Source organism: Glossina fuscipes, unplaced genomic scaffold, assembly GCF_014805625.2.
Source record: "Glossina fuscipes isolate IAEA_lab_2018 unplaced genomic scaffold, Yale_Gfus_2 26, whole genome shotgun sequence".
NCBI classification, from domain to species: domain Eukaryota; kingdom Metazoa; phylum Arthropoda; class Insecta; order Diptera; family Glossinidae; genus Glossina; species Glossina fuscipes.
In genome coordinates this window covers 1,132,366-1,143,908 of record NW_023998421.1, presented here as the reverse complement: position 1 = coordinate 1,143,908, position 11,543 = coordinate 1,132,366, and the positions used below count along the sequence as shown (strand labels likewise).

At 31.8% G+C, this 11,543-nt stretch overlaps 1 protein-coding gene and 1 non-coding gene across 3 annotated transcripts in view; both read right to left on the bottom strand.

The window, feature by feature from the left end:
• Positions 1 to 11,543, bottom strand: part of LOC119635341 (protein bunched, class 2/F/G isoform) — a 218,325-nt gene that overhangs the window by 104,894 nt on the left and 101,888 nt on the right. The gene's annotated exons all lie outside the window — the stretch shown is intronic.
• Positions 9,597 to 9,670, bottom strand: Trnan-guu. The gene has a single exon. It is a non-coding gene; the product is annotated as a tRNA-Asn (tRNA).

Here is an 11,543-nt window from a genome sequence, read left to right as displayed (position 1 = left end):
AGACAACACAACACTGACACATATGCCTCACTTTAAGAAGATTCCTTAAAGTGCAAATATTCTCGACTAATGGAGAGATTTTAATATAATTTTTTTGATCCCTTTCGCGGTGATATTTTTTTAAGTTTAGAACTAGACATGAGGTCAGCTCTGTATCTAGTTGAAAAATGAACTCCCTAATAAAAATATTCGAGCGCAATCACGACTCTAAAGCTAAAGATATTCTTGTTGATAGTTTTGTGAACTATGGAAATATCGAATTCAAATATGATATAAATTGATTGAGGGGAATTAATTATTCGAATAACGACACGCAAACAAAAATCCCAAAAGCAACTTTCATATTTTTTTATTTTTATTTTATTTTATTTTTTATTTTATGTGTATATTGAGGTGGTGGGTATAAAAGATTCGTTCAAGGCGAATATAACGCACAGCTTTCTTATTTTTATTCTTCTTTTAAATAAATTTCAATAACACACACGTTTTCAAAAAGAAGAAAATAAAAAAGAAAAAAAAAAAAGAAGCAAAATAATTGAATATTTAATGAAAATTTTTTACATAATACTCTTTTTTTTGTATAACTTTTTTCTTTCTCTGCGTGTTTTTGCTTAAGTGTCACCGGAAGTTTTCTAATGCTTTTTTTTTTATTATTATTATTATTATTATTTACGTTATTTGTCTTTAGTAATGCACGACAAAATAAAACTGTGCTGCTCGCAACACTGAACTACACACTGTACGAAATTAACAGAAAAACCAACAACACACACAACACACTCTACTCTCTTAAGCATTTTATTTCATGTTAATTCGTTTATAAAAGTTCACTGGGTTAAGCACATGCCGCCACATATCACCGTATACTTACTACTACTACGTTTTATATTATATATATATATATATATATATTTTTTTTTATAATGTATTTGGGAATATAAAGAGAAGAAAAAAATTATACAAACGTTACACGTATGCATTTAAATGCATTCATTAAATACTTATTCGAAATGAGTGCGCGCTGGTCTCACTTAAGTACGTTGAAAATAGTCGCTCGAACTTTTGATATGAAAACGACACGAAAAGAGATAAACAAACAAAATCTTTTGTATATACATATTTATATTATATTAAAAATGGTCGAGAGAGTGTGTACTTCTATGCCCGTCTTGTTCTCTTGCTTTGATAGACTGACTGAATGAAATGTTTAGAATTTCTAATTAATTTTTGTTATTATTGTTACGATTGTTCTTTGTGTTGTTGTTGTTGTTGATAATTCTCACAGATCTCGAGATCGTATATAAAATTTGCATCTGTAGACTTTATGACTCTTGATTTTATTTATTTACTTTTTTTACCCTATTACCCTTCCTTTACTTTAGTACAGTGTTGGTGACGATAATTACAAATTAATAACAGTGTTCCAATTAACTTGCACTGTAACAACTAAAGTGATAGGATAGTACTCCTTGTACTGAATTATGTGCATTGAATTTTATTTTCCATAATGTGAGAGCTTCTGACTCTCGGCATAATATTCTTCCTTTCGTTTTCCTATTCATACTGAATATCGCTTACTTTCAATTAAACTCATTATTAAGCTATTACCCAAGAAGCCTACTCACTTCGAAAGATGTTATATGCCAATTTTTGCCTATTAAAGTACAAGCCTAAGTGCTAAGGTATTTAATTATTTTCAAAAACTTAAAGAAACAAATGAAGTCCTGACAGATCGCATTAAATAATCGTTTCTGAGGTTTGGAGGCCTTTTGGTTATTTTGACAGCTTGGTGCTCTGATTCGAAAATTTAATTTTATCGAATATCCCCTCAATAGAGATTTAAATGTACAAAAATGCCTATGGGAAAGTAATGAATTTGGTCAATTTGGAAAACTATGAAAGCGATAGCAATAGAATAGGCAGTTAGTGTTTGAGGTAGAACAGCGTAATATTGTCAGTAGAAAGTGCTGTTCAAGGTTACTGGCTGAGAACGCAACGATTATCTTTTACGTTTGATGAACGATTGCAAGCAAGAGCATCGCAGAATGCAAATTAGGTTGTCAGTTTCGGCTGAAGTCGAAAATCTTTATTGTAGACTAAAAGGATGATAGTAACGATCAATTCATAAAACAAGTATAGAAAGTCTATCAAATCTAAGAAGCACAAAAGGAAAAAAAAAAACAATATTCAATGTATAGTTCTGCGGTTTTTTAATTATATTAAGTTATACAAAAGTTTTCTGAACGTTCCAAAGCAGGCTTATGAAATCGTATATTCTAGAATTTTTTTCACATAAGATGAAGATCGGCAAGTAATTGAATAGGCAAAGGATCGAGACTAACAACTCAATGTTCCAAACTCAAGTATGGTACAATTTTCAATACAGGCGAGCATATGGTCTAAGTTATCCGGTAGTCTTTAAAATCCATTAATAAATAGAGTCAACAAAGCCTTACAGCGACGAAATTATGGTAGAAATAACAAATAAGATGATAAATTTAAGGTTAATTGCCCATAATCGAAAAATACACATATTATACTTCACAGATTATGATTTAGTTTTATAAATGCATATTGCATGCTTTCTATTTAGCAAAATTTGCCTTCTAACAGACCAAGAGTTTTGATAATCGTCTCAATATTTCACACCGAGCGAATGTGAAGGCAGCAGTTACGAACAGTGCATTAAAATAAACTCATAAATTACTAACGCTTTTTGGATTGAGATTAACAAAAATTGCATTTTGAGAAAAAATGAGAACACCAGCACACAATAATATAGATTTACTTTCAATATCCATACTACACAGCAAGAAATATGTAACAAAATCTTTTAAAATCACCTAAGCATAATGAATGCTTATATACTAGATGCAAGGCTAGAAAGATAAAGTGTACAAAATCTGACAAAAATATATTAATCTATTTCTTCATCACTCTCTTGCTTCAGTTCTGTTATTAAATACAGTCCGCTATACATATTATTCTTCAGGTGCATTAAACGGTAAACGCTAAGCTGAATTAATATTTCCATTTCATTAAATTTTAACTAGGGGCGAAAGCAAGGACGTCTTCAATGTAATAAATACCCTCATAAGACTATCGGAGGAGTTGTGTAAGTTGAAAACGAAAGGCAGATGTTGATCGAATAAAGAAGTGATTTTGAATCAATTAGCATAATGAAAAGAGGAAACCCCGCAAGTCATATCTACACACTTTATTGATTCGTGTGTCCCTTGCTTGTGGTCGTCCTTTACGCATAGAGAAAACCTGTAAATTCTAATATACAAAGGAGGCTTGCCATTCTTGTTGACAACGTCCAACATCACACAACAACGACTTCATAAAGCATATGTAGCCTTAGTAAGCCCAGTCGATGTAGGTTTGTCTGTCTCTACGTTCTCTCGTTTATCTGACTTTCGCGCGTTGTAAAACTAGTTGAGGCGTGACATAAATGCAGTTCACATTTATCGGCTTTAAAAATGAGCGCGATCCATCATGTGAAATATGTACACCGTAATAGATATTTGGCTGAAACGCTATATAAACACTTACCAGTTCAGTGAACAAAAAGCGTTGATTGGCCTGCTGGCGTTCTTTAATGCGGACAATGTGAATAATAATAAAGGCGAATCTAAGCTAATATGAGGCCCCACTTTGAAAAAGTCGTAATATTTCCCAATAAAAATCGCTGAGGTAAGTAGGCGTTCTGTATTAAAGTAAATGTTTGATTTGGTTCGATTTGCTTCGCCCAATTTTTTGAATTTACAACCGGATAGTCTTTCTTACAATCAGTAAAACTTTCTATTCCAAAACTTTATAGAGAAAATGAGCCTTTAATATTAATTTGAAATAAAATTTATCTGTACTGAAATTGGACCAAGTGGGTCTATATTTTGGAACTTATAAAAGAACTCTATGAAAAGCGATCATAAAAGCTAGCTTAAGGTCTGGTTTCCTAGTTTAGAGGGAAGAATAGATAAGAACGTGGACAAGCCAATTAATTTTCTTAAATTTGGAATACGTCAGCAGTTTTTAGCTCCCTCCCAGATAAAAGTTTTCATGAGAAGTAGGTTTTCACATGAATACGAGATATTGTAATTATATTATCTCGAAAATAAATGGAGATATATCATAAGCGAAATAATGCAGAATATTTAAATAACGGCATTGGTTTTGCTTTGTGCCTTCAGCAAGTGCCAGTAAAATAAAAATATGAAAGAAAGAACTGCACGTTTGTTTTAGGAATCGAAAACTGTCAATTGGTAACCGTTCATAACCCTGACCTTGAAGGAAGTTTCAATTTTTATGTAAAGGAAATGGTGAGGAAATCAATGAGAAGTAATTTCTATCTGCTTACCATATGCTTTAGTTTGAACATTATTAAGATATTGTAAGTTTCCTGGAGTTTAGTTTTAAGAGTTGGCGTTATTGTACCTTTGATTGAAATCTAAAAAGTTGTTAGGGGAAAGCTTTACCTTCTAGCTTCACGCACTACCATAAACCGGATACTGTTCTCAGTTGCCTCGATCGATCGACACTACTAAAAAAATATAAAACCACTCCGAAGCTGAAGAACGAACACATTTTAAGTCAAATATTTTTTATCATTTATTTTCAAGATGCGCTTTTTCTTCTTAAAAAAAATTGATTTATTTTTCTATCTATTCCTTTCAGGATTTAAGCAACTCAAAAAGCAATTGGAATATATTCTTTGTTCAACCTTGGAGTAGCCAAGCTTGCCAAAACGGTTTAGACACAGCTGAAGGGGATAGTATCTTGACGAAGGTTACTTTTGGAGAACAACAATCACTGGGAAGCGAATGCAGAAATTAAGAAACAAAACATCAATTCGTTATTGTAATGGACAAGACAAGCTGGCCTTTGAATAAAATAATTGATATTGCAATGGAAATCACTTAAAAGATCGAACGTTTAAATCGAAGATTTTCAAAAACATAAAAAATATTGCGCTTAAATGAGGATTTATTTGTGGAATCAAGTCACGTTTTCAACAACGAATTTGTTCACGTTTCACGAGCTTTTCGATTGACTTACTTTGTAATTTATAAAATTATTTCTCTAAGGTGTATTTCACATATTTATACACTTTTCTATACAATTAATATGTACATCACAAAATGAAAAATCTGTCAAAAGTCGTAATGTTTCATGAAAATTTTAATTCTTATTGTTCACACTGCTGCATTGATTAACATTTTTCACAAATATGAAAATAATATGAAAATAATATGAAAAAGATCAAATGAGTAATCAACTGGCACGCTCTTAGAAAACAGATGTACGATAAGAAATGTTAAAGTATGTGTTTAAAATTTTTTTTATTACTTTCCTTTCTACTGTTCCTATATATATTTTTAATTAAACTGATGTTTGTCAAGCTTACACAAATGTTAATTAAAACAATTTATTTTAAATTAAAATTTTATACAAAATTTAGAAAAGCATTTACATTTCTTTCAAATTTTTGCACAATTTACAACAAATTTACAAAAAGAAACTTAATTTCTTGAATGGTTGCAATGATTTACTTAAAAAAAAAATAAAAGTATTTTTAGCCTATGAGCCAATTTTAAAAATATATTTTAAATGCATTTTCATTTTCTTTTTGTTTTTATGGCAAAGAGAAACGCAAAAACACAACAGGATTAAGGTGTTTTTAAATTTATGCGGTATAGCGTCTATGCCAACACTCCTAACAATCAAAACATATTATGGCAATAAATTGCATACGAAAATTTTTTTTGTGAAAAAGAGAAAAGAAACCATTTAATGTTAAAATCGAAATTACACATAAATAACACGCAAATAATTACTTATACGTACAGGTGGTCGAGTTGGGCATGCATTTCTTTATGCAAATGAATAGCCGAACGTGTGCTGGTTGGTACTCAGCAACAACGGTTGGCGTTGCTGACGACTGTAAGATTATCTATTGAGCTTTTCAATTACAGGGGAGAGAAGAAGACAAGACAGAGGTTAAGTTAAAAAGATAATTGCTTTTGCTTCTGTTGCATACCACATGTAGTGCATATAGATATCGATAGATTGCTTAAATATTTTGCATGGCATGCATGCACGCTGTTTAATGCGTTTATGTTTATGTGCATTTGCATATTCGCTTAGTGTGGATATTATGTTGTCATTCATTAGCATGCGCATTGTATTGTGTGTTGCGATTTTTTTCGCAGTTAATTGAAGAGAACAATGAACATGTTACTGTTACCATGTTTTTGCTTTTAATTGACTTGAACACTTAAAAAAGCTGTTGCTTATTAAAATGTAAATAAACTGTTCAGTGAAAGAAATTCGCATAAGAAAAACAAACAAATTAACATAATATTTGTCTACAGTTAAATTTTCGATTCTTTGTTTGGTTTCGAGGACGTAATCACTCTGTTGGGTTATTTTCGTAAAACATAACAGCAACGCTAAACCGCTTTTTAATCTTTGTCAAACGACACTTAAAAGCACGCATATGAATTTCCGTGCATATCCAACTTTTAATAAACGTAATGTAAATTGTGGGATGAACACAAAACGAAAACAAGTACAAACATTACAGGTGGCCACCGCTCCTCATTATCAAACACTCTACACTATTTCACGTAATATAGTTATTTACATAACACTGAAACACTGAAAACAAACAAGACGTTGTATTTGAAATGCTCGTATATACGGCGCGATCCTAATCGTTTTCGAGAGCGTTTGCCTTTCAGTCAAAAAAAAAAACCTCGGTTCACGAATTTTCATCAAAATACCTGAAAAACTGCGATCTGGAAGTTGAATACAAAAATCCAAGACGGACAGACAGGATTAGTTCAGTAGAACCAGTTTCTGAAACAATCGGTTTAATAAAAAATGAGTCTGCTTTTTAAGACCTTCTGGATGTTGTATACGTCCGCACAAACTTATATGTACCCTTGTAGCTCAAATGGTACGGGGTATAAAAAGCTGGAGTACATTGCATAGTTATTTGTTCGAGTAAAAATCTACCTCATACACCTTAGGTAAGACTTTAAATGTATCAAACTGCGGTTTTAAGAAGAATGCAGAAACGCACACACACAGGTTACTATTTGGCCCATCGTCTTTTTGCTCTTGAATACCGCAGAACATGAGGACGCAACATTTTTCAGCCTTTCGTTTTTCTATACCCGGAAAAAGAATAAGAGGGAAGTATCTAACAGTATTATCTCATTTTCCTTCTCTTTCAGTCGAAGTCATTGTCTTGCGCCAAATCAGGAAACATCATTTAGTAAAAAGCAAAAGGAGCCTTTCGCGGAATACTTAATTGTAACGATCATTCTTTTTAGAGGAAAGAGAGAGCAGACTCGCCAAAGTGCGAAGCGAAAAATCGCAGAACACAAGTGGTTTTCCTAACAAAGCTTGATATCTTTATACCTATCGATAAAATGCAACGAGTCTGAACCGCATCAACCATCGTTGGTTTTTTTCGGAGATGTAATTATTGCAATGTCACATGGATTTTCATTTTTCCAAAATAAGGCCATAATGATTGTAAAAATAGTCAGACCATTTTTGCTCCTTCGTTCAAAATTGATTAAAATATTGCAAAAATTTCGGCCTACAGGTTGAACACAATAAGGCACACATCGTACGGATGGGCGAAACATAAAAGCTTAAATGAATCCAGAAATTGTTTCCATACTTGGACGCAAGCTTAATACGCTTCGCAAGCAAAGTGGTGGAGGATATAGAAAATCAAATAAAAACCTTTTAAACTGTTAAGCTGATGTTATGCAATGCATGTATATTCTGGTACAAGCTTCTTGACCAATTTGATAAATAAATATTCCTTTAGTGGGAGAATCTTGGCGGGCTAGGTGCAAATAAATTTACAATGAATACATTTTCATCTACGGAAGAGCTCGGAAACACCTCTGTTTACTGATAAGATAGATCCGTTATTATTTTTCGCAAAATTTAAAAAAGTTTTGAAATTAGAGAATTTTTCTACGATTTGATTTCCGTAAGATTGTTTTTGTTTTGTACTTCTTAGCCTAATGTGTATATGTTTTTGTTGTAACTCACTCTACAGAAGTAGTATCGCAATTGATTATATAAACAACAATTACCTGAAATGAGAAAAATAGAAATGCTTTAATTAGTCGAAAATCAAAAGTCATGTTTATTTATTAAAATATTTAAATAGAAAATTGTGCATAGAAAATTTGAAATTATCTTTAAATCGCATATAGAGTGTTTAAATGGCAATTGGCATATAATAAAATATAAATTTTGCGTAAATCAATGATTAACAAACGTAATTAATTAACGTAATCACACTAAGAAAGATCTAAATAAGAAATTGCTTAATGAAAAGCATGAAAAAGCTAAATTTGGCATTAAATCAAAAAATTATTTGGCAAGCAAGGTAAACACTACAAAGTACGAGCTGCAGATGAAGAAGAATGATCGGCGGATCATAAAAAATTGCTTAAATTTTATATCAAGAAATTGAGTATTAGTTAAATATTTTCACAAATTAAGTGACAATAATTACCGGTCACTCGGATAGATGGATTGATATGACAAAGCTTTAAGGTGCTACTATATAAGTTTTATGGGGAGGAAAAAAAATATCTGAGAGATGGCAATAGATGCAGGCATAGAAACGAAACAAATAATTATTCACGGGCAGTGGTGACCTTGCACTATATTTATTTTTATTATATAGTCTGAATGTCTTCCGTTTCCACATCAACTGCACAATAGTGAAAGCGCATTAAATTATATGCAGGTGTACAAGTGATGATAGATTAAGATAAACAAAATATTTTATTTTTTTTTATATATATAAATTTATTTAGAAGTGGAGGATGTGAGCTTGTCAAAAAAAAAAATTCGCCTAAAAACAGGAATATAAATGTCAAGAAATCCCGTTATTTATTTTCTTTTTTTATTTTAAAAGAAATTAAATCTGACATTTCAACACTCAATAACTAATTATAACAAAATCCATTGAAAAAAAAATAAAAAATAAAAAAACACTATAAAAATGTTTACACTGCACACTACTTGGGAATTTATGTACATTTTTGTTTGTTGCGCCTTGACATAATTTATTTTGAACTACATTTTCGCCATAAATTCGTTTCTTTTTTTTTTAAAAGAGAAATTTTCTTTATATAGAAAAACAAAATGAAAATGCATTGCAATCTCGTTTTTACATCAGTATACGGTGTTGAATTGTTTAATAAAAGCTTTGTATGAGTGCACGTTGTTTTGTTGCAGACTGCTTTGATATGCTTTGTCGCCTTTGTTAATAAAAATGTCATCAAAGCAATTCTGTGCATAGCGGTGTCTTTTTTATGCTTCTCGGGAACGTTCAATGAATTTTCAAATGCGAATGAATTTTCAAATTCGATCTTCAAAAAAGCCCATTCTACCGCAATGACGTTATTTAAAAAAAAAAAAAGAAAAAAAAATCATCTTATGTTAAACGTTTATAAATTTATATGCAATCATATTGTCTAGTTTTGTCGATGTATTTGAAAATCTTTAATATTATTGGAAACGCGAGAAGTAAAAAGAAAAAAAAAATAAAGCGCCCCCGGGTGGGCTCGAACCACCAACCTTTCGGTTAACAGCCGAACGCGCTAGCCGATTGCGCCACGGAGGCACATGATGGTTGCTTGCCAGTATATTATTATAAGTTCTAATGCAAACATGATGTGTAGAACAAAATTCATCAATTTTATAAAATTAGAAAGAGAAAATCGCAAAATTTCAGATTGTAAAAAAAGAAAAAATATTACTAAAAATAGAAAAATACTTACTAGTATTACTTGAGGAGCGTATGCCATTTATTAATGTCGCCTAATATTAGGCAGCATTTTCAGATCGCTTTAGAAAGGAATTTAAGAAAAACACAGCTGTAACCCAATTCTTTTATACCCATCAGCACAGCACCTTTCCCAAAAAATGCTTTAAAAACAAAAAAAATTTAAACATTGGGAGGTCGTAGCTGAATTTCTCCATGTGTGTATGATAGATTGTACAAGTTTTATCGTGCGTTCATTGTAGTTTATGACCACTGACCCAAAACCCAAGATAAAAGAGAGGTGTCTATGTTGCACTGTAAATTAACCGATTTGGCTTGATTTTCAATACAAACTTGCATGCAAGAATTTCTATTGCTTCTCTCAAATTTGAAGGTGATTTTCACGAACGGAAGAGTGAGTTTTCCACAAATGAGCAGACTTATATTCTTAGGTGATACTGATCAACAGAGATATAATTTGTAGAGTTTCTAAAGCTTTGTTCTGGACCGTACAAAGGTTTCGGTAAAACACATTTGCACATACATACATATGTTATACATACATACGTATAAATAATTTGTGGTGTTTCTGAAGCTTTCTTCTGGGCGGTATAAAAGTTTAGAAATTTTGATACACTGTATTGGTCACTGAGCCTGGTAGATTCTTATATAGGCATAATACTAAATATGTGCCAATTTTTATACGTTTATCTGCTGCAGTTCGTAATGAGCAACGAATGATAGTTATCATCCATCTTGCGTTCATCAAGAATTGGGAGTTTATTAAACAAAGGAGCAATATTAAATATGAAATACAATTTATGAAAGGTTGAGGAACCCAACGTGCTCGTTATTGCAATTTCAGCAGGCAAGTGCCTAAAATGTTCTTAGTGTCTATTTTCGATCTCTTTTATTCTCAAAATTTTCGGAACTTAAGTGGGACACATGATATCATCAAATGGGTCACTCTGTTCTAGATTGCCGGGCCCTGGTATATAGTATAACTAACATTTCAACAGTCGCTGGAACAAATCTCAGTTACGGTAGAATTTGCAATACAGGCGAGCATGCGATTTAAGTTATCCGCCAGCCCTTTTAAATCCATAGTTTGTAAATTTATTTATGAAATTTATAGACAACAAATAAGTAAGAAAAATTGAATAAAATTTTGATATATCCCGACCTGGTATAGTCTTCATCTTAGTTCATAGTTTTTAATTATTTTAGGACTACTTGATGAAGGTTTCCGAACCAATAAAACATATGTAAACATAACAGATTTAACCTTTATTGCGTAAAGTCTGGATTGATCTTTAAACAGTTTTGCGATAACTTCACCTGGGTTTACCTTTGCAATTTATAAGATGAAATCATAAAGTCATTCCAAGTACATGCTTGGAATAGATTCGATTCCGTACGTATCAGATGCATTTCTTTGATCTTTTTATATACAGATATAACTCCTATGGTTGTTGCATTTGAAAAAGATGCTTTTCTTTGCCTTCGACAATACTGATTAGTAATAATATAAACTTTTAACATGTGGGCGGTCACTTCACTCAATCAAAAGAAAAATTTTTATAACGATTGGGTCATAGTAAGAGCTAAGCCGAAACTTTTAATTCAGACGTACGTAAGGTGCAGGCTGCTGCACCGGTAATGCTATAATTGGAGTACAGACGCAATGAAAAAGAAATTGCTACTAATACTTTACTACATATATGTCACGCTT